Below are 16,134 nucleotides of genomic sequence, written 5' to 3'. Positions count from 1 at the left end.
TCATGGACACCGGAAGCAACGAATGCCTTTCAACATCTTAAAGAGGCAATGTGCCAAGCACCGGTCTTAGCTACGTTGGACTTCACAAAAACCTTTATTGTGGAATGTGATGCCTCAAGAAATGGAATTGGTGTTGTTTTAATGCAAGAATAAAGACCCATTTCTTTCGAAAGTCGTTTGATAAAAGGAAAGTATTTACACAAAGCTATTTATGAGAAGGAAATGTTGGCAATACTACATGCACTTAAGAAATGACGACCCTACCTAATGGGAAGACACTTCAAGGTAGAAACGGATCATGATAGTCTTAAATACTTTTTAGAACAAATATTATCTTTAGAAGAGTATCAAAAATGAGTCACAAAGATGTTGGGTTATGACTTTTAAATCATCTACAAAAAAGGGAAGCAAAATGTTGTGGTAGATGCACTCTCAAGAAAGGATGAGGATGTGGAAGAATTGCTTTGCACCATTTATATTATCCAACTAGATTGGATAAATGAAGAAATGGATGAATGGAAGAATGATGAAGAAGTGTGGGCACTCATTCAAAAGTTACAACAATATCCCAATACATATGATACATTTACTAGGAAAAATGATTCATTATGGTACAACGATCACTTATACTTATGTAAGAATTCCCAACTCAAACAAAAGATTCTTATGGAATTTCACACCTCTCCCTTAGGAGGGCACTCAGGATTTTTAAAAACTTACCATGGGGTTAAGAAGGAATTTTTTTGGGATGGCCTCAAATATGATATTCAAAAGTTTGTGGCGGAATGTTTGGTTTGCCAAGAAAATAACATTGAAACAATTAAGACCCTAGGTCTATTACAACCTTTATCCATTCCAAGTCAATGTTGGGAGGAGGTTTCAATGGATTTTATCGTAGGTTTACCCAAGTCTAAAGGAAAAAGTGTCATCATGGTGGTAATTGAAAGACTTACCAAGTACGCACATTTTTGTGCATTATCTCATCCATTTAAAGCCAGTACAGTTTCTACTACATTTATGGAAACAATTCGAAAGATACATGGAAACCTAAAGATTATTGTAAGCGATAGAGATCCCATTTTCACTAGAAATTTTTGGACATGATTATTTTCTTGTCTTGGTACTCAGATAGCTCATAGCTCATCTTACTATCCTCAATCTGATGGACACACTGAGATAGTAAACAAATGTTTGGAAGGATATCTTCGTTGCTTTGTATCTGATAAATAGACACAATGAGTCAAATGGTTGCCTCTGGCTAAATGGTGGTATAACACTTCCTTCCATACTGCAGCAAAAATGACCCCATTTATGACACTTTATGGATATCATCCACCGTTCAATACATCATATTTAAGAGAAAATTATAAGGTTCAATTAGTGGAATATCACATTGAGCATCAACAACAAGTTCTCCAACTCTTAAAGGATAACCTCACTTTGGCGCATAATAGAATGAAACAACAAGCATATCAACATCGTAGCAAAATAAGTTTTGATGTAGGTGAGTGGGTATTTCTATAGCTACAACCATATAAACAAATGTCCCTCAAGAAAGTTAAGAAGGATAATAAATTATCACCAAAGTATTATGGTCCAAACAAGGTATTGCAAAAGATTGGTACTATGGCATAAAAATTGGAGCTTCTTGGAGCTTCCCGAATGCACCCAGCTTTCCATGTTTCATGATTAAAGAAGGTTATAGGTGATAAGATCCTAGTTCAAACAATATCTCCAAAACTTGACGAGGAAGGAAAAATCATATTGGAACTGGAAGTAGTCACAGAAACAAGAACTCGAAAACTACGAAATTGATCAATTTCAGAGTATCTCATCAAGTGGAAGAACTTACTCACTGAAGATTCCATATGGGAGGATGATAATTTATATAGAAGCATCCAGAACTACTCAAGCATTGAGGACAACACTTTTTTGAAGGAGAGGGGCACATTAGGTCCCTATAATACTAGTGATTCCTCCATTACCATTTTCATTGTAGCCCTTATTGTTATTGTTGTGCCCTTATATTATTATTATTATGTCGGATTTGATAATATTGTGACCCCTTAGACTCCTATATATCGAAAGGAGGTTTTATCATTTGTAGCATCCAAGAATTTTTCATTTCTGTAATGTAAAGGAGGTTTCCCCCTAAAAGAGGTTGATTTTGAAGTCATTGATATATCTTTTCTTCTATTTTGTGAGTTGGTTGCATAACATGAAGGCAGAACAGGGATTGATGGTTGAGATGCTTTACAAGTCAGTGAAAGGACAAGAAAATCATTGTTAGGAGACCTGCAAATCAAGCATATACATATCTGACATCTCTGATGATCATGCCTAATGATACATGAATAAGCATATAAGAATGCATGAATCCATGGTATGGACACAACCATCCGAACAAAAGGGATCATGTATATGGATCCACGGTATGGTCGCATCCATCCGAATAGAAAGGATCATGAATATGGATACACGGTATGGTCGTAGCCATCAGAATAGAGGAAACATGTGTACAATCATGAATAACTCATAACTCCACTTAACCGGATTTTATCAGACAGAATCTAGGGTCTTGCGCTCCGTCCCGACCCGATCAATGTGTAAATTCTAACATGTGAATAGGTGTGTCGAATTCAAACATGATAGAAAACCATTTGATTTTGTTAAATAGTGAATCCATACAGGTGAGGATGGTTTTAGATAGAGGAGGAATGACCTGTTATAGATTTTTGTGAACCCAACGTTTCGGACTAGTTAATTAATCAAATTAATAAAAAATAAATAATAATAATAATAATAATAAACATATATATATATATTATTTAATCAAACTCTTTTAATAAAAAATATAATTAAATTAAAAATTAAAATAGAATAAATAAATAAATAATAATTTAATAATAATAATAAATAAAACAAATAAAACAAATAATTAATTAATTAATTAATTAATTTAAATTCATTAATAAAGTAAGTAAATCATTCAAAATTATTAATTTTATATATAAATAAATTATTAAACATAATAATTAAACCTATAAAATATAAAATTAATTAATTAACCTATTTATCCTTTCAACCTTTTTATTAAATTAATTAATTAATCCTCCTATCTAACTTAATAATTTAGCTAATTAAACACAATAATAAATAAATCAATTAATTAAACAATAAATTAATAATAATAATAATATATGATATTAAAAAAAAATAGAAAAAAAATAAATAAATAAAACAAATAAGTAAATAAATAAAATATAAATAGAATAATATAAATAAATAAATAAATAAAAAATAATGGCCGACCTAATTTCTCACATCATTCCTTAATAACCTATATATATACCCTAAACGTAGCTCATGGATACATCATTAAGGTTGAAGATTATCTATTGTCGCATCCCCTGATGATGGACTCACTTGGTAGTCCGAAATGTTGGGTTCACAAAACTCTATAACAGGTCATTCCTACTCTATCTAAAACCATTTGATTACTGGCCAATGATGTAAACCGTTAGCAAGCACGAGAGAAACTACCAATAATGACAATGGTTCTGAAGGTACAGTCAGCACAATCCACAAATGTGAATAATGAAGCTGAAGTCGAACACCCGTGGAATCATCTAATCGAATTTCAATAATGTAAACCTATCGTCGAATGCGAAGAATTTTCCATTGAGGCATGCAAGCTCTAAGGTACTGGAAGGGAGTTTCTAGATTATCTTCCCAGATAATGAGTTGAAGTCGACAGGAAGGGATTCGTCGAAGGAGGACCATAATGAATCCCACATCATCGACACAAAACAAAAGGATGTAGTAGAGTATATAAGTGTGATCTAGGACTCTGGCAGAAAGTCAAACAACGTATAAGTGGTAAAGAACTATAGGTAGGACTTCCCTTGAACATATCAGTGACACGACTCTGGAGTTTGGTAGCATTTGACTCAACATAGGATTGGAGGTCTTGATGACGAAGTGGTATAACCAGATGAGAGGAAAAATGGGTTTCCCAAACCTAAGAACGCAAGTGACTAAGTGAGGGTGTCCCAACCCGACACGAGCAACATATGAGTGTCATGTTCAAGAGCGACATGCTACCTTTATAAAATACAAGAGATGATCACTTTCACTTTTTCCCCCAACATTTAGTGAGTACCCCATTTTTTTTATTGCAACCTTGAAGGGGATAACATGTGCTTGCCATATAAGTTCATCCTTTGGATGAATCCATCCTATTAAGTTTTACGAGCCCTAGGAAGGAGAAACTTGGTCTTGTCATGGTGACAAGTCATGTGTCATTTATGTTTTACGAGTCTGACAGAGGAGAAACTCGACATCTTTTTCATGTTTAGAGAGTTTCAAAAAGAAGCGGAAAAGAGAACTCCAAAGGTCCCTTTTCGTAAATCATCTCTTGAACCCGAAAAGGTAGAAAACAATATCCAAGAGAACCTCTTAGCCATGTTTGACTAACATATTCCTTTTTCGTACAATAGTCTATCTCAGTCTGGAAAAGGGTTAAACTTATACTGAGTAGATGCCACTTCATTTACTTTAATGATTTATAAATGAAAAGTACTCGACAATATTTTCATTTTTCGAGAGTCAGAAAAGAGCTTAAAGATGACTCCAGGGGTCACTTTTTCATTTATTTTTGACGAGTCTGAAAAAGTGATAAAATAGAACTCATTGAATCAGTAAAAATAAATCACCATCACCAAAAATGTATGACCTGTTGCTGCATAAGGAAACGCACATTATCGATTTTGAGGAAAAATATTTAAAAATGGGTGAAAGATGCCTTAATTTGGTAAAACATATTATTTAAAACTTATAAAAATCCTAAAAGGTAAATAATTTTTACCATTTCACTAATTTACAATTCTGGAAGCATTTGACCTCATTTTACCTCGATTTTCAAGAGTACGATCAGTGCATTTTCTACTTGAGCTTTAAATTATTTAAAGTGTTTACACACTTATATTTTTTCCTTTAAGAGCACGATCCAAGTGGCCCTGGTAAAATCATCAATAAGCAGCATAAAATACATTTCTCCTCTTGGGATTTTTTCTTTAGTTGGGCTGCATATATCTATGTGAATTAACTCTAGGGGTCTAGAGGAAGGGAACTCTTTTATCTTTAAACGAGTCCTAGTATACTTACCAAATTGGCATGACTTTCGTATTGAGTTATTAGGCCTTGACAGTCTTGGAAAGCCTCTTATATCTCCCAGCGTATTGACTGTTATCAAACTGTCAAAATTCATATGACCAAGTCTCTTGTGCCATAATCGGGCTTCACTCGACTTGCTCAAATAAAAACTTACTCTTGAGTCATCAAACACATATACATTATTGTGATTTATTACTGCTTTTCCCACCAGCTTTCCATTTTCTTCATTTCAGATCCCATAGTCCTTGGATAGAAAGGTCACAATAAAGCCATTATCACACATTTGACTTACACTAAGAAAATTATGCTTGGAGCAACCACTATCCACATATCACTATTTTATTGATTATGTGTTGATAGAGCAAGTCCACATTCCATGCTCTTTCCAAATTTTCGTTTCCAATTCTCCTTATCTTTTTGAAAAGTTGGTTGTCAAGTGTTCTGAGACTTAGATGGATACTCAAACTTGCTTCTACACTCACTTTCCTTGTGCCCAAAATTATTACATTTGAAACACTCAACATCGTTCATTAGGGGAGTGAATGCATTTCAATTTCTAAGAGTGGAGTTTTGAGATCTAAAGTTCTGATACTTATTGTATCTAAAATTTTCATCTCTTTAAACTTTGATCTTTCTACAATCAACTTGTTTTTGCATGAAGGTACCTCTGTTATCTGGACAATTGATTCATTCTGCGCTGGTGTGGTTCCTTGGGGTAGATGGAGTTATTATTCCAGTGATGGGCTCCTCTCTGGCCACCTCCCTTTTTGACTTCATTGAGTCTTTCCTGATACAACTTTTCATAGCTTTGAGTTTCCTCAAATCTTGTAGACCTAAAGTTCATCTTTCTCATGGAATATTCCTGTGGTTTGGAGTATCCCAAACCTGTTTTGTTTCTTGAAGACCTCTGACTGCTTAGAATTTGATCTAGCTTTCTTGTTCCTTCTGCAAATTTTTCATTTTTTCCTTTCTTGGTCTTCATTTTCTCAAGATTTGTTCTCAGAGAGACAACCTCTGCCTCAAGATTATGAGAATTCTTTTCCCATTCATGGATCAAATATTGAAGAACTTTTTCATTTCATTTAGCTTCTTCTAGTTTGATTTTCAAAGACAAAATTTCATATTTGTGTGTTTTTGAGATTGTTTCCTTATTTACCTTGAACAACTCTTGTTTTAATTACTTGTTCTCTTCTTCTAGTTTCTCACATGTTCCTTGTTTTTCTTCTATTATAAGGGCTAAACTATCTCTGCTTTTAATGGCTTCTATAGGTTTTTTCTTTTTGATAAACAAACTTCTCATTGTCGAAGTTGTACATACCTTCTTCAACACGTTGTAGTTGTTCTTTTAGTTGCTTGTTCTTTCTCCTTTCCTTCTTTAAGTCATCAAGAGCACTGATGAGTTCCCCTTAAAAGTCCACCACTCCTTATTCTTCTTCTTCCTCTTACAAGTCGGTAATATTTTGTTTCTTGGAGTCTGCTCCAAATTCCATCTGAATCATCTTCTGGAGAGTTTTTTTTGTCTAACTTTGGTGCCGAAGTATCCTCTTTGGAGTAGAACCCCTTTCTCTTATGGAACTTATTATTATGATGTTTATGAGATTTGTTTCGAAATTTTTGATCATATTCTTTTTTATTCCTTTCTTTTTAAGGGAACTTGGATGGAAAATGTCCAACTCTTCCACAGTCAAAACATTTAAAGGGAAATTTCGCTTTATATTTTCCTGAGCCACGCTCCAGTTTCCTGGAAAATTGAGCTAGCTCTTGATAATATTCACAACTAGAGAAATATTGATGCTTTTTTTCTCCTTGACCCTCTTGGACACTTTTAACACTACCTCCTTGGGTTCAGACTTCTCTCGTCCCAATCTCATGTCATATGATGTGAGAGTACCAAGCAATTGGTCCATCTTGAGATTCTTTATATTAGCCATTTCTTCAATAACATAGACTTTGGCATTAAATCTCATGTGTAGGGATCTTAATATCTTTCGAACAATCATATATTCCTTGAATTCTTCACCAAGTCCTCTAATCATATTGGTTACTTCATCAACTCTGAGGAAGTATTCTACTATGCTTTCTTCTTCACTCATTTTTAAGCTTTCAAACCTCATTTTGAAGGTTTGAAGTTTGGCCTGCTTGACTTTATCATCTCCTTCATGACTCTGATTGAGCTTCACCCACACTTCCTTGGAAGACTTACAGTGCATAACCTTTATGAGTTTAGATTGACTAAGGCCAAAGAGAATGGCATTCTTGGCTTTAACATTATTTCCATACAATGTTTTACCATATGCATCAGTGGGAGGGACATCAGGGACATCATAATATACTATTATAGAGCTCCAAACATCTACTCCTAGAGACATAACATAGGCTTCCATCCTAACTTTCCAAAAGGCATAGTTTGTCTGATGAAAGACTAGTATCTTTCTTGAGTAAGCATCTTGACTTTCTTTCCTAGAAATAATTCCTCATGGATCTAACTTCCAGTGATTAGACTGTTCCTAAAGGAACTTGGCTCTGATACCAATTATTGAAATAAGGAATTTCTCAGAGGTGGGGGGGGGTGGTGTGGTGAATCAGTAATAGTGAAGTTCTTTCAATTATATGTGTAAGCCTTTAACTCTTTTCACTATGGTTAGTTACTTATGAGAGATTTCATACACAATATAGATGATCAACAAGATAAGGCATTCACATGTACATACAATTCATCACATGAGAAACATACATATATTGACACAGGTATTTTTATGTGGAAACCCAAAGGGAAAAAACCACCAAATTGTTTGTTATCATGATGTAAATTAAGCACCTACTTAATTACATCAATTTGTTTGTGAGCACCTACTCACAAGAGGCACCAATTCCATTAAGATAGCAAGCACCTACTTGCCAAGAGGCACCAACCTCTTACAAGACACCACCTGCTCTAGCCACTGTTCTACCTTTCATACAATTTTCAAATTAAAAATAGGGAAAATTACATATACAAATAAATACCAATCTGGTTCACTGAAGTATCATACTTCTGCTCTCGATCCTCTACTGTTCCACAGTCTCTCTCAGCCTCACACAACATCACCCTATCCTCTGAACACTTTGCAACAACATACTGTACTCGTCCTTCCTCTCTCAGCCGCATATAATCTACTCTCAACCTTTTATTGCATAGGCTCTTTGTAGCACTCTGCTTCAATTCAATACTTGGGCCAATTTCTCAACTTTTTCACACTCTACTCCACTTTCTTCAGCTCATACACCACAATACTCTATTCCGCTAATTTCTCAATGACATCCTAGTTTTGTTCCTCTGTTGCACTGATCTCAATGTTGTCTCTTTTTCCATCCACACTACCTGAGAATGTACTTCTGGCATAGCACTCCATTCTTTTGTTGTGTCTCTTTTCACTTTGTTGCTGCATTAAAACATGAGAATGGGCGTCGTTCACTTCACCATCTCCCTGCGTGATTCTCCATGTTGAGAATTTAATCGCAGACCACCTGCACACTCCAATGAGACTCCCCATGCTTATCCATGGCTCACAGAGCTTGAATGTACTTCCGCATGGCTTATTTTTTCTTCATTTATTTCTATAAGATGTACATCGGAGATCAGAGATGGCCTTCTTTCAACATCGAGACAAGCCCAACAATTCTTCTCTAAGAATCGTGGTCCTTTTCACCTTGACCCAACGATCTCTATAGTCGCCAATAACTCAACAACCAACTCCTTTGTACACATTTACTCAGTTTTCGACCCATCCAACCTTTAATACTCCTTTGTAATGAACTATCGGAACCCTTTTATTTCATAACTTTTATTGAAAATACCTTACGAAATGGAAAAAACTCGATTGGATTTTAGCTCCTTCTACTTAGCCCTTTTATTGCATTTCCTCCATAGGGCTAGGTGTCATAACCGACGTCATAGCATTCAGGTGTTAAGGCCTTCAGGATCCTACCAGGGGCATATATCCATGTGTTATAGCTCCCACCCTTAGTTCTTTTGGACTTCCAAAACCAAGCGCTACCAACATTGGAGCTCCCAGGCATATGAACTTTCTCAAAATTCAATTACAGATAAATTCTGAAATCCTAACCTCTAAATTACTTTCCACGTGGTGTATTCATATCACTTAGATGCTAGGCCCTCTCTCCACTCTTGGTTCTTTGGATCTTCCTTGACCATGTGCCACTCAACATTAGAAGCTACCTCCATCATAACTTTTTTAAATTGCTTTTATAACTAAGTTACGATGTCTCCTTCCTCTGTAATACTCCATATCACTTGGGTCCTCGGTCTGCTCTACGCCCTTGGTCCTTTGGGTATTCCATGACCATGTTCCAGTCACATCAGAGCTCCACACATCGGATCAGAACTTTCCCATAAAATAATTAGACAGGAGTTACAAAAACTCTGACCTCTGAGATTATGTCATGCTGATGTCATCAAATCCACATGGCACCTCCTTAGTGGTGACACATGTCACAAAAATTTTCCCCATTAGACCACCCAAAATGTCAAACATAACTGCCATTGTCCTCCCTACTGCCACATCATCTGCCTCATCATCTTCTCAGGACCAATCACCTACTTCCATGTGTCCTATTGGAGGAGAGAGAAAGGGTCCCTTGGTCCTTTAGTTTTGCAACGAATTCCCTTTGTAATTATCAGAAAATCATAACCTTGGCGCTTTTAAAGAATTCATTTATAAGGACTTACAAAACTCCGTGGTTCCAATGGTCTCAAATTTTTGAGGTTCCAACCTGCTCCTACCCTCTGAAATTATGACCTTTGATATTTTGGGTTTCAATATATTGCTTGCCTTATTCAGCCTTCCTTCCATGTTCTCAGATTAGAACATTCTTAAAAAGGAATTTCATTGAGGCTACGAAGTTCCGAGTTCCCGATATGCTGTCTTGCTCTGATATTTCATCTTTCTTAGGACTTCAAGATCCCGACTTTGATAGTCCATAACGTTTGATCCAAGAGGCCATTTGCAGACTTCCACACACCGTTGGAAAGCTCTTTCAAAGAATTGTCTAGTGGAGTGGGTCTGAAGTAGGATTTGATCGCATTTTCTACCTGAGAAATGGCTGCAAAAGTTTTTTATTCTTTGCATCTTGGCCATTCTCTTGTGCCCAAAATCCTAGACTCCCAACCACCATAGTCATCATTTATGGCTTCTCCAATAAACCTGCTACTATGGTGATTCTATAATAGAAAATGTGGCAACCATACGACACTCTAGAGCTTAACACATTTGAAACATCAAGCATTCAATGTTAGAATATTCTGCCACAAACCTCCATGCTAATCTAGTTGACATCAATGCCAACACACTTGCAGCCACTACCCATCTAAAAAATGCCAACTGTTCAACAATCTCCCCATTTGGCATTGATGGCAACAAAATAAGCTCCCCCTGAAACCAAGCATGGTATTCTTCATTGTTGTTCGTCTTTGATGCACCAATAATATTCTTCCCCTTTAGCGCCAATGGAAAAGAATTCCCTTAAATAACCCTCCTAAACCATTGCAACCTACTCTTCAATTGATTCCACATGTTGAGTAGATGCCAACTGTTATCGGGAAATCTAGTGTTTATGCAGAACTGCTAGTCCCACTAAGATGGGTAGCTATCTTAGAAATAAACAGATTAAAGTTACTTTCATTTTCCTTTATGAAAAGTAGATAGGAGAGGATCAAAGAATACCAACCTCGATCTTTCTCTCGGTTCTTTGTTTGTTCCTTCTCCCCACCGACAGATGTTTGCCGCTTCTCCCTTGACCACTCTGCTTCAAAGAGTACCTGTAAAGTCAAAGCAGCATAATACCTTCAAATTGGAGAGATCTACAATCATAAGCAATATAGGACCAGATATATATTGACCACACAAATGCATATACTATCAAACATACAAGAATGTGGAGGAAAACTTGAATATATTTATTGATATAAAGATTAGAAGAGAGGATTACAACCCATTGATTTGACCTAGCGTCATCCTCCTAGCATGAAAGCCATTCTTCACCTCATGAAAAGCTTAGATCACCCAACACTATGATATTCCACTAGGAAACCCTAAATGTTGCGGATGATCGGTCCGCTTTCGCGAATGAGCCGGAAGGTCGTTGAGATATAGTTGAACGATGTTCTTTATGTCATAAAAGGCATAATTCATTGCCCTCTGAAATTTTTCCCCTGTGTTCTTTAAACAAAAGGGTAGCTTGCGATATGAGAATGTGCCCCACGGAAAAATAAATGCAATCTTTGACTGGTTCTGTGGGCGGATGTTAATTTGATTATACCCAGAAAATCCATCCATAAATGAAAATATTTCACATCCGGCGCATTCATCAATTATCTGGTCAATGAAGGGTGTAGGGTAGTTGTCTTTCGGACAAGCTTGATTTACATCCCTATAATCGATGCACACTCTAATCGTTACTTGTTTTTTCATTACAGGAACAATATTTGATACCCAATCTGTTAGAGGAACCGGGTAAATAAAAACAGCATGGAGAAGTTTTTCAACTTCTGCCTTGATGGCAGCGGATTTCTTAGGGTGCACCTGCCGTAGCCGTTTTCATACTGGTTTAACATTTGGATACATCTTAATTTCATGTTCAACTATGCTCGAGTCAATGCCTAGCATTTCATCATACGACCAAGAAAAGACATCTTTGAACTCGCGAAAAAGAGCGTAGTATATTTCCAATTCTGAAGAAGAACAAGATTTTCCGACATGAATATTCTCTATAACATCTGTTTTTGTGGAGATATTTATGGCGATAGTATTTTCAATATTGGACAAGTTTCGTTCTGAATTCACCGTGTTTACAGTATTTGATAGAAAATCAAAAACTGTGGGATGATGAAGGTCACTATTTGACCAGTTGAATCTGAATGGAAGGCAGGTTCAGTGGTTGGCCACGATTAATGAGTTCGACTTTGAGATCAAGTATATCAAAGGTAAATAGAATAGGGTGGTAGGTGCTCTTAGTAGGCAGATACATGTAGATCACATAGCATCTATGAGCTCTTATGGGAAAGATTTACAAGATAGGATCATGCAGGAAGGTCAGCAGGATGATAGGTATATGGAGATTGTACATAGGTTGTAGTAGAGTATAGGTGTAGGTATAGGTATATATGCAGGTGCACAAGATGTGGTCTATCATCTCACAATATATGGATTGGTTATATTTAGGGACAATATATATGTTCTAGATAACAATGAGCCCAAGAAGGTGATCTTGAGGGAGGTTCATGTGTGAAACCATATTCAGGTCACTCGGGTTATCATAAGACACTGACAACAGTGAAGAAATTCCATTATTTGCTGAATTTGAAGAGAGATGAAGCAGCGTTTGTAGCTAGGTGCATGAATTGTTAGCAGGTGAAGAAAGAGTGTAAGCATCTAGATGTAGTACTACATCCGATTCCAATTCTAGAGTGGAAATGGGAGGTCATTTCCGTGGAATTTATCACAGGTTTTTCGATGATAGTGAGACAACATGATTCCATCATGGTAATGGTGGAAAGGTTGAAAATGGTAGCACACTTCATTCCAGTGAAGTCTACATTCTCAGTGAGTGATGTCGCACAGGTCTTCATCAGGGACGTGGTCAAATTGCATGGGCTTTTGAAGAATATTGTGTCAAACAGGGATGTGAATTTCACTTCCAAGTTTTAGAAGGAGTTATTTGTAGGCTTGGACACAGTTGGCCTTCAGTACATCTTATCATTCACATACAAATGGACAGATAAAGACGGTCAATAGGATATTAGAGGACATGCTGAGGATGTATGTGATGCATCAACAATGGAAGTGGGAAGAGTACCTCCCACTAGTAGAGTTTTCTTACAACAATAGGTACCAGGAGTCATTGAGGGTGAGTTTGTTTGAGGCATTGTATGGGCGGAGTTGTAATAATCCCATTAGTTGGAGTGATCCAGTTAACAGGGTGTTGATTGGACCAGACATGTTTGCAGACATGGAGCGGGAAATGCAAGTAATGAAGAATAATTTGAAAGCAATATAGGATAGGTAGAAGATCTATGCAGATCGGAATAGGTTGTTCAAGGAGTTCGAGATTGGGGAATAGGTGTACTTATGCATCAAACCGAAGAAGAGCTCCTTGTAGATTGGATCATGTGCCAATCTGGCACCCCCATTTTGTGGACCTTTCAATATTATTGAGAGGATTGGGCTAGTAGCCTATCGACTTGCACTGCCTCCAACAGTGAAAGTCCATGATGTTTTCCATGTGTCATTGCTTAAGAAGTATGTTAAAGATGTTGATCATGTGATTGAATATGTTGTATTTTAGGTGGAGCCAGAAGGAGAACTCCAGCTGGAACCGCAGTGCATTTTGCAGAGAAAGATGCTCATGCCCCAGAACCAAGCAATCGAGCAAGTTAAAGTGCAATGGAAGCACTTTGGGCATGATGAAGCTAAATGGGAGATGTGATCCAGGTGGATATTGGTGGCCACCCGCCAATTCCACTTGGACCCCCACCATTTCTTCCTTCAATTTTTCAGTTTCCTTAATTGTAGCACAGTTTACTATTTTTAGCAGTTTTTCGGGTCCTAAACTTCCGGAGCCGTTTTGAGGCCCTAAATGACGTTTTTTTGGAAATCTATTGCCAACAATTTTTTTTTATCTAAACTTGTATTTTCCATTATAGTCCTTGGAGGGATCTTTCCAATGGGTTATCATACACGTCAAATGGAGATAATATGACCAAGTCACAACCCCAGGAAGTTGGTTGCCAACTCACCCCAATGGGGCCTATAAACTCTTGGTGTTACATCTCCTCGGGTTAGGGTTTTGGTTGTTTAGGGTTTGCTCTTATTGTTCAATAATAAAAAGGCCCTTGAACCTCATTGTAAGGCAGTTCAGAGGCATGTAGCCTCCACATCTCTTCTCAGAGATAAGCTACCATCGCCCTAGCCGGTTTATTTCCATTTTCGTTTGTAAGCATATTTCAATATTTTACATTAATGAAATGAAGTATTATTTCCGCTACATCTCTGTGTTTATGGTTATCTCTATAATTTTTTGTGTTCTTATTTAAATCTGGATCAGTGGTATCAGAGGAATCTTCTTTTTTTCTCTGTTTTTCTTTGCATGTCCCCAACGAGTTCGGGATATAAGGAGTTATGGCTTGAACTGGTCGAACCTTTGCAATACCAACCTCGCAAATCTCAATGGCCTCCCATGGCGGATGAAAAGAAAGACGAGGGGGCAGGAGATCCTATAAAAATCTTGTTCGAAGAAGCCCTCGAGTGACAAAGGAATGCGATGATGGACAAATTTGCCCAGATCCTTCAGCAGCTACCCAAGGGCAACTCATCGGCTTCCAACAGCTACTCTGGAAACGTCACACCGTTTAAGGTACAAGTTAATTTTGAAGTGTCCATATTCGAGGGTCAGATAGATGCATATGTCGTCGATAAATGGTTAAATCTACTAGAGGGTTATTTTTCTATTCATGATTTTTCCAGTCGAGAAAAGATTATTTTCGCTCTTCTCAAAGCAGACCCCCACGTCAAGGACTAGTGGGAAACCTACTACGAGTAGAAGGATGAAAGTACAGGCTCACTATTTTCAGCTGCACCCACTTGGAATTAATCCTGGGATGCCATCAAGAAGCAGTACTACCCTGTCGGAAGCTATGAGGATCAATACATAAAATGGACCACGCTGTGGCAGGGAAGGGACCAAGACATGCTAGAGTTTGCCAATATTTTCCATACCCTTCGCACAAAGTTAGGTATCAAGGATTCGGAGTAGCATTTGGTACTCAAATATCACAACTGCCCACACAAGTACATCCAGGAAGAAATAGAATTCTTGAACATCTCGTCACTTGGCATGGCATACCGATATGTCGTCAAGGTTGAGAAAATGTTTAAACAGAAGAAGCGAGACTTTGGATCTGTGAATCTGAAGCAAGGGAAAGGTGCCCCCAAAATACACAACAAAGGACAAAGCCAAGGAGCGGCAGCCCAAGACAACCCGCCAAAGCTACAAGCACAAAACAACACCGCGAAGCTGAAAAAGGACACGGGAAAGTGGTGTGAGTTCCATAAGAGGTCCACTCACAACACAAGTGAGTGTCGGGCCATGCAGTCACTTGTGGCCGAGCTAAAGGTTTCAGAATCAGATGCATGTTTCAACTCTGAGTCAGAACTCAACAAGGGGAATGACAAAGGGAAGTAGATTATCAATGCAAATCCCAACGCCACTGTTGCCACCACGAAGATCCAGAAGGAGGAACCCGAAGATCAAGAGGAGGAGGAGCGTCTCTTCCACTCGCAGATGTGGGTAAAGGGCTCCCCGCTATAGTTCATTGTCGACAGTAGGAGCCAAAAGAACCTCATTTCAGTAGAGGTTGTGAAGCGGCTGGGCTTACCGACCACAACACATCCACAATCGTACACCATCGGGTGGCTTCACCAAGGACGGGATCTTCGCGTGACCCAGCAATGTCACCTTCCATACAACATCAAGCCCTTCACGGATGAGGTATTGTGTGACATTTCTCCCCTTGAAGTTTGTGATGTATTATTATGACAACCATACTTGTGGAAGCAACATGATGTGTATGAATCAAGGCCCCGTGTTGCTATTGTTACTTTGGGAAATAAGTTGTACAAGATACCAGAGGTAGCACCGCCTACCACCATCTCTTTGGTTACTGCAAAACAATGCAGTAAGCTCATTTCCAAAACCGGGAAATTTGTTTTCCTGATGATACACCCTCAAGGAAAGACGGTGGCCACGACCTCCAGATAGTGCCCCTCTGCATGACAAATACAGATGGACAAGGTCATGGAGGAGTACGAGGACATCTTCACCTCCCCCACAGGGGTTCCTCTGCACTATTAGGTCAAGCACTCCATCGATCTGACACTAGGTGCGTCGCTACCCAATGGACCA

At 37.8% G+C, this 16,134-nt stretch overlaps 1 pseudogene; it reads right to left on the bottom strand.

Moving 5' to 3' along the window:
* The window catches only part of LOC149205258 (LRR receptor-like serine/threonine-protein kinase FEI 1), an 86,827-nt pseudogene extending 78,504 nt beyond the window's left edge, over positions 1-8,323 (bottom strand).
* Positions 8,324-16,134: the final 7,811 nt, after the last annotated feature.

This window comes from Pinus tabuliformis, chromosome 1_2 (assembly GCF_031772625.1).
Source record: "Pinus tabuliformis cultivar Carrire ecotype Pingquan chromosome 1_2, CPIR1, whole genome shotgun sequence".
Classification (NCBI taxonomy): domain Eukaryota; kingdom Viridiplantae; phylum Streptophyta; class Pinopsida; order Pinales; family Pinaceae; genus Pinus; species Pinus tabuliformis.
Note: the sequence above shows the minus strand (reverse complement) of the source record. Positions and strands in the feature narration are given on the sequence as shown.